The sequence below is a fragment of the Myotis lucifugus genome, unplaced genomic scaffold, assembly GCF_000147115.1.
Source record: "Myotis lucifugus unplaced genomic scaffold, Myoluc2.0 scaffold_472, whole genome shotgun sequence".
NCBI classification, from domain to species: domain Eukaryota; kingdom Metazoa; phylum Chordata; class Mammalia; order Chiroptera; family Vespertilionidae; genus Myotis; species Myotis lucifugus.
The window spans coordinates 1-6507 of record NW_005871520.1 but is presented as its reverse complement, the minus strand read 5'-3'; the positions used below and the strand labels follow the sequence as shown (position 1 = coordinate 6507).

The 6507-nt window shown below is 45.0% G+C and overlaps 1 long non-coding RNA gene across 3 annotated transcripts; it reads left to right on the top strand.

Annotated features, from left to right (window-relative positions):
- Positions 1–1357: 1357 nt before the first annotated feature.
- LOC106694457 lies at positions 1358–6122 on the top strand. 3 transcript variants are annotated; one of them, XR_001345494.2, is made up of 4 exons: positions 1358–1692; positions 2305–2444; positions 3158–3306; positions 5920–6122. It is a non-coding gene; the product is annotated as an uncharacterized LOC106694457 (long non-coding RNA). The 3 variants fall into 3 exon arrangements; XR_001345491.2 differs by lacking the exon at positions 5920–6122 and adding an exon at positions 5653–5800; XR_002826379.1 differs by lacking the exon at positions 5920–6122 and adding an exon at positions 5653–5800 and having other exon boundaries at positions 1360–1500.
- Positions 6123–6507: the final 385 nt, after the last annotated feature.

The following is a 6507-nucleotide window of genomic DNA, read 5'->3' as shown; positions in this document are numbered from 1 at the left end:
AGGAGGCGTGCAGGAGGTAGCCAATCAATGATTCTCTCTCATCATTGATGTTTCTATCTCTTCCTCTCCCTTCTTCTCTGAAATCAATTAAAAAAGATAGGAGAAGAAGAAGAAGAAGAAGAAGAAGAAGAAGAAGAAGAAGAAGAAGAAGAAGAAGAAGACGACATGTATGACTGGAACACATCAAGCTGGAGTAAGAGTGACAGATGAGGTTGGAGGGGCAGCCAGGAACCAGGCTGTGCAAGGCCTTGGGAAGGTCAGATTTTACATCGAAGTATGATAGAAAGCCACTGAGAGTTCTGCACATGGATGGCTGGGGGAGCAGGCAGTGAAACCAGCTAGGAGGCCTTTGCTGTGGGGAAGTAGCCACGAGCTCATTTGAAAGTAAAGAAACACAAGAGCAGTGGCAGAGAGGGGCAAAGGGTATTCAGTATGGCTGAGTGCGAGGCGTAGATGTGGTGGGAGGCACTGAAGACCATTTGAGCCACTTTGCAAGCCCTGCTAAGTGGGAAGCTAGGTCCAGCTTCTAGGTAGAGAAGAGACATTAGAGTTAGGTTTTAGAAAAAGCCTTTTTGCGGGGAGGGAGGGATGTTTAGTCAGCATTTAAAAATTGCTCCAGTCCCAGATAAAGGCTGAATTGGAGCATGGCTTGGGGATGGGGTGAGAGTGCTGAGGAAATAAAAGTCTAGAGCGGTAACAGTGGGGGGCCAAGAAGGAATCCAAACAAGGCTGTGATTTCTTGGGTGGGAGACATTTCAAGCTCATTCATGGTAGGGTCTCTCTGAAAGGGTGAGACCCCTAGGACTGGAGGAATAAAGAAAAGAATGGCTGATAGCTTTTATCAGGACAAGGGTTGGGCAAGTCACTTGAGATCTCTGAGCCTCAGTTTCCCCACTGACTCCTTATTTGCTCAGGCCCGGATATCTCTCTTGTGAGCCTGGACAGACAGGCACAGGTGAAGGGGAATGTGTGCTCAGGGAAGGGCTGTGTCAGCTCCTGGGCCTTGCTGGTTGTGGGGAAGCTCAGGGACGGGCAAAGCCCCTAGGCTGGCGAGATGAGAGGTGGTTTAAGTCTGGTTTCAGCCCAGTTTCACAATGTCCAGTCTTTGACAGCCATTAAAGCGCCTGATCACCTGCAGCAGCCCTGTCGGACTGCAAGCAGCTGGGATTGTAATCCTGTATATCAGTCGGGGAAACAGGCTCAGAGAGGCGCGACCGAGCTCTTTAGTGTCTGGGTGAGGATAGGAAGCCCAAAGCTCACGCCCCTGAACACGGAGCTGCCAGGCCGAAAACTACAACTCCCAGAATGCCGTTCGGAAAGGGGCAGGGACCGGAAGTGGGCCAGGAGGCGGGGCCTGGCGTGCCCTGCCGCTGCGTGAGGTGCTGGGATCAGGTACGCCCGGGCAGGTAGGGCCTGGGGTTCTGGGGGCCTGGGGGTCTGGCCCCTGAGTGCTGCCGCGTTTGCGGACAGGGAAGACGCCGGGGAAACAGCGTTTAACAGGTGTGTGGCCTGGTGTCCCGCACCTTGGTGCCTTCCCTTCCTGCCTCCCCTCGCGCTCGCAGCCTATGGGCCAGGCGGGGTACCTTTGGGCCTGGGGTCTAGGTGTTCTGTCGCTGAAGATGCCAGAGGCGGGGAGCAGCTTCCGTGGACTAAAATTTAGATTGAGAAAATGAGAGGAGCATGCCAGCAGAGGTTGGTCCTTCACTAAGTGCCCAGGGATATGCTCATCAGCTGGGACTTGAGTTAGAAAACCCAGAGATGAGGATGGGTGGGGGTGGGTGGTCGGGGTGGAGAGGGGGCAGGCCATGCTTCACACAGGGAAGCTGGCTATTGAGAAAGTGGATGCATTAATTCAGCTAGCGAGTATTCATTGAGCATCTACTATGTACCAAGCCCCTTTCTAGGCATAAGGATACAATAGTGAACAAAGCAAACAGGACGCTTGGTTACGTTGTAAGAATGGGGACGCTCCCACAAAAACTAAGTAAAATATATGCCACGTTGGATAGTGACAATCTGAATGAAGTGAGAAATGTAGTTACATAATTACCTCGACTAGAGGAAGAATATTGGAGGTAGAGAGAACAGCAAGGGCAAAGGCCCTGGGGTGAGCGTATCCTTGGTATGTTTGAGGATGGGCAAGTAGATCTGAGGGGACAGTAGACGGGGGAGGCAGACCTTAATGATCAGTACAGGCCATTGTAAAGATTTTGGCTGTTTACCGTAAGTGAAATGGAGATCTAGAGTGGTTCTGAGCAGAAGAGTGATGATTATCAATCCCATAGGATGCTTTTATTTTGCAAGGCTCCGTCTTGAGTGCTGGGAGTGTGCCCGTGATTTCTTCATCCTCTCTTCTCCGCAAGTGTTTGTAATCTGGTGGGGAAACAGGCAGACCAGCTGTCATACAAGGCTGAGTCAGGTCATTGCAGCCCCACGAAGACAGAGTGAGTATCAACCCCGAATCCTCAGCAAGTGCTATGAAGTCAAGTGCTTAACTATTTGTTAAATGAGTAATTAACTGAGTAACCTCAGTACCCAGCACTGGATCCGTAATGAGGCTCAGAAAACTTTTTTTTTTTTTAATGAAGAAATGAAATGTTAAATGTGGGCATAATGTCTCACATGCTTCCATGATGCCCTAAGGATCACTAGGTGGTAAGCTTCGACTCACTATTCACTGAGCTTCCGTTCTGCGCCAAGCTTGTGATAGCTAGTGAAGATACAAAGATGAACAAGATGTGGTCCCTGTCCTCAGGAATGCCCAACCTGCTGTGTTACAGACTCTTCTGGTAGCGGTTGGAGTTGCCTTCATTTGATTTTCAAGATCACTGTCTCCCACGTTCCTGGTCTGAAAAGCATTCCCAGGGACTATAGGAATTCAGAGAGGTCAGAGATACAAAGAGTGGGATAGGAAAGAAGGAAATGGAGGCAAGGGTAGTAAAACTCTGTTTATTCAGCGAGTATTTATTATAACACTGCTGTTCAAAGATCTTTTGAACTGTTCAGTGTTTAGGTAGATGTAGTTACATATTCCTTCTGAAAAAGAATTCAGTTTGGTAGGAGAAAAAAGATGAGCATTAACCTTCCAATTTTTAAAACAGCAATGGAAAACTGCAGCCCCTCCCGCTACTTCACCCCATCTCTCTTTTCTCCTCAGACAGACTTCTCCAGTGAGGACATTCATTGCCTCCCAGTCATTCCCCAAAAGGTCCTGACACAGAGGAGGAGCTCAATGAATATTGATTTATTTATTTTAAATTTTTACCATCCCTTTACTCTCATCCTGTGTGAGTCTTTTGTTCTGAGGTGGGTCTCTTTTAAATATATTTTTGTTGATTTAGGAGAGGAAGGGGGAGGAAGATTGAGCCCGCAAGCTGGGTATGTGCTCTTGACCAGAATCGAACCCGGGATCCTTCAGTCCGCAGGCTGATGCTCTATCTACTGAGCCAAACCAGCTAGGGCCAATGAATATTTACTGACTAAATGAATGGACAAACACAGATAAGAATGCAAAATACTGTGGAGTTCAGAGGAGGAAGAGATCACATGGCTGTTAACAAACTAGCATTCATTTAACAAATTTGTTTTCAGGTTGTTAGGTGTTGGACCAGTTTATTTTAAAGTTTTCGTTTGTTCTTTTTTGAATGCCTAAGTGCAGAAAAATGCAGATGACACTGATGGTTGGCATACAAAGTTTGTTCAGTCATCTGGAGGGAGCTAGGTATCTTTTATTTTTATTTTTTTTTTTTGTTTTTTGTTTTTTTTGTAGCTAGGTATCTTTTAAAAAAAATTTTTTTTAATTGATTTCAGAGAGGAAGTGAGAGGGAGAGATAGAAACATCAATGATGAGAGAGAATCATTGATTGGCTTCCTCCTGCACACCCCCTACTGGGGATCTAGTCCACAACCCTAGCATGTGCCCTTGACCAGAATCGAACCCAGGACCCTTCAGTCTGCAGGCCAACACTCTATCCACTGAGCCAAACCAGCTAGGGCTGGATATCTTTTGTTAAAAAAGATATTTATAACTAACATCACTATTCCTATGTGAACAGTGCAGTGCTTCTGAAATGTTTAAGAATAATTTGGTATTTTCCTAATTTCTCTAGATTATTATGTACACTATTACATTTTTTGTGTGCCATAAACTCATAGTGACACAGTCAATGGTATATATACATATACTAAACTGTGTACTGACTATTAAAGAACAGAGTTGTTTTTTTTTAAACTTTTTTTTTTATATATATATTTTTTAATTGATTTTTTTATAGAGAGGAAAGCAGAGAGATAGAGAGTCAGAAATATCGATGAGAGAGAAACATCGACCAGCTGCCTCCTGCACATCTCCTACTGGGGATGTGCCCGCAACCTAGGTACATGCCCTTGACCGGAATCGAACCCGGGACCTTTCAGTCCGCAGGCCGACGCTCTATTCACTGAGCCAAACCGGTTTCGGCAAAGAACAGAGTTTTAAGCAAAAGTAAACTCTAGCCTAGGCAGGAAAATGAACATAAGTTTCAAATCTTAAAAATCTCTCTACTGTAAATAAATTATGGCTCAAAAAATTTAAAGATTAAGCTAACTAACAGAAACAAAAAATAAAATGGGGTTAATTTTGTTTTTAAATCCTCACCCAAGGATATGTTTCTATTGACTTCAGAGAGAGAGGAAGGGAGAGGGAGAGAGACAGACACAGCTATCGGTTACCTCCCGTATGTGCCCCAACTGGGGATCAAACTCGCAACCTGGGTATGTGCCCTGACCAGGAATTGAACCCAAACCCTTTGGTGCAAAGGACAATGCTCCAACAAACAGCCACATTGGCCAGGGCAAAAGGGGTTAATTTCAGTATTTGAATTCTAGTGTTTCATAGGGAATTGATAAAATTCAGAGTTGATGAATCAAGAAGTAATGGTGTAAGCATGTGATTTCAGGTTAAGGGGCTAATCACCGGAACTAAAAATGCCTGGTTAACAAGAGTTGCCTCTAGAGGTGGAAAGGGTCAGAATGAGGATCATGACTTTTATCATAAAAATCTTTTTACCATGTGGATCATATTACATAGATTTACTTGTTCAAAGGTAACACTTTTTCTAAGGTGGTGGTAGCACATGGACTCAGGAGCTGCCACGAGCAAGGGTCATACCATTCTTTGTGACACCTGTAGACTAGAGCATTTTTTACTCATCTTAGGGATAGTGAATACCACTTTGAAACTGACATTCATTAGGAGTGCTATTAGAGTGGTTCTCTATATTTTTCTGCCTTAGCACTTCTGAGGGATATTAAACATTCTCACTGGTGACTGTGGCTTTCTGCTGCAATGATACTGAACTGAGATGGGGGAATGAATATGTAATTTGGAAAAACAAATTTTGATAGATCACCAGCAGCAACCTAGATGGATCCTTGGTTGGTTTGGGGCCACTCTTTGCCATATTTTTTGGCTCACTCTTCATCCTCCAAGGATGTCCAGGACTTTGCATATAGTAGGTACTCAATAAATACTTGCTTTTCATCATAAAGGAATGGTTTTGCAAATAAACTGAAACAGAGGGGAGGTGGCTTTTGCCATCTCTGTCCCACCCTCAACTCATGAGTGAATTTCAAAGAACACAATAAATAACTTGGTTTTCTGTGTCACCGCAGCAGTGAGTCACCGATTGCTGGGAGGTGTCAGGATTGTGCTTGTGTTCTGAGAAGTGGATTTGGCTCCCTTACTACTGAAGCGTTTCGGTGCTGACTCATTTCTCTGGGAGGCACACGTACTTTTCAATAAACCCATGTTAATATTTTACGCACTTCTCCTTCAGTAACACAATAACGCTGTCCGTCCCTTGGATGTAGGGGAATACCTCTGTAAGTGCAATAATGTAATGTCTCACATAATTGTGCCTTTTCCAATCTGGGTGAAAGGACAGAGGGCTAAGCACATGGTCGGGAAATCGGAAGGGAGTGCTCAGAAAACAGAGTCACACGTGCTGCAGGAGCAGGAAGTCATCCCAGAGGACACAGGCGAAGATGGCATCTCTGAAAGCTTCCAGCTTCTACAGATGGATGTGGAATGTGAGCCTCAGGAGAGGGAGACCCTGCCCACGGACAGTGCCACCTGGTGCTCGGTGAGTGCAGTGGGTGGCCATGGGCTGTGAGATGATGGAATGTCCCAGAGACCCCTATTCTATGGGTAGACACTGGTAACAAGAAGACTGGGAGTGAGTTTGGTGTATCCCAAGGGTTGAATTCCCTGCTAACCGGTTTAAGGCTTCAGATCAAGAGGTATGTTTGATACACCTCAGAAGGGTCAGAACATCCAGACTCTTCTTTGGGCCTGACAGGTCACATGTCTTTCTGGGGCTCTGCTTTCTCTAAACACAATCTAGTCCATCTCTGTTGTTAAATCTACCATCCTTTTTCTCTCCTAACTTTATATCTAAATTAAAAAAATAAGTAACTCTTTCTAATATTCATTTTCCTTTTTGGTGCTTATGAAGTTTCAAACAATTT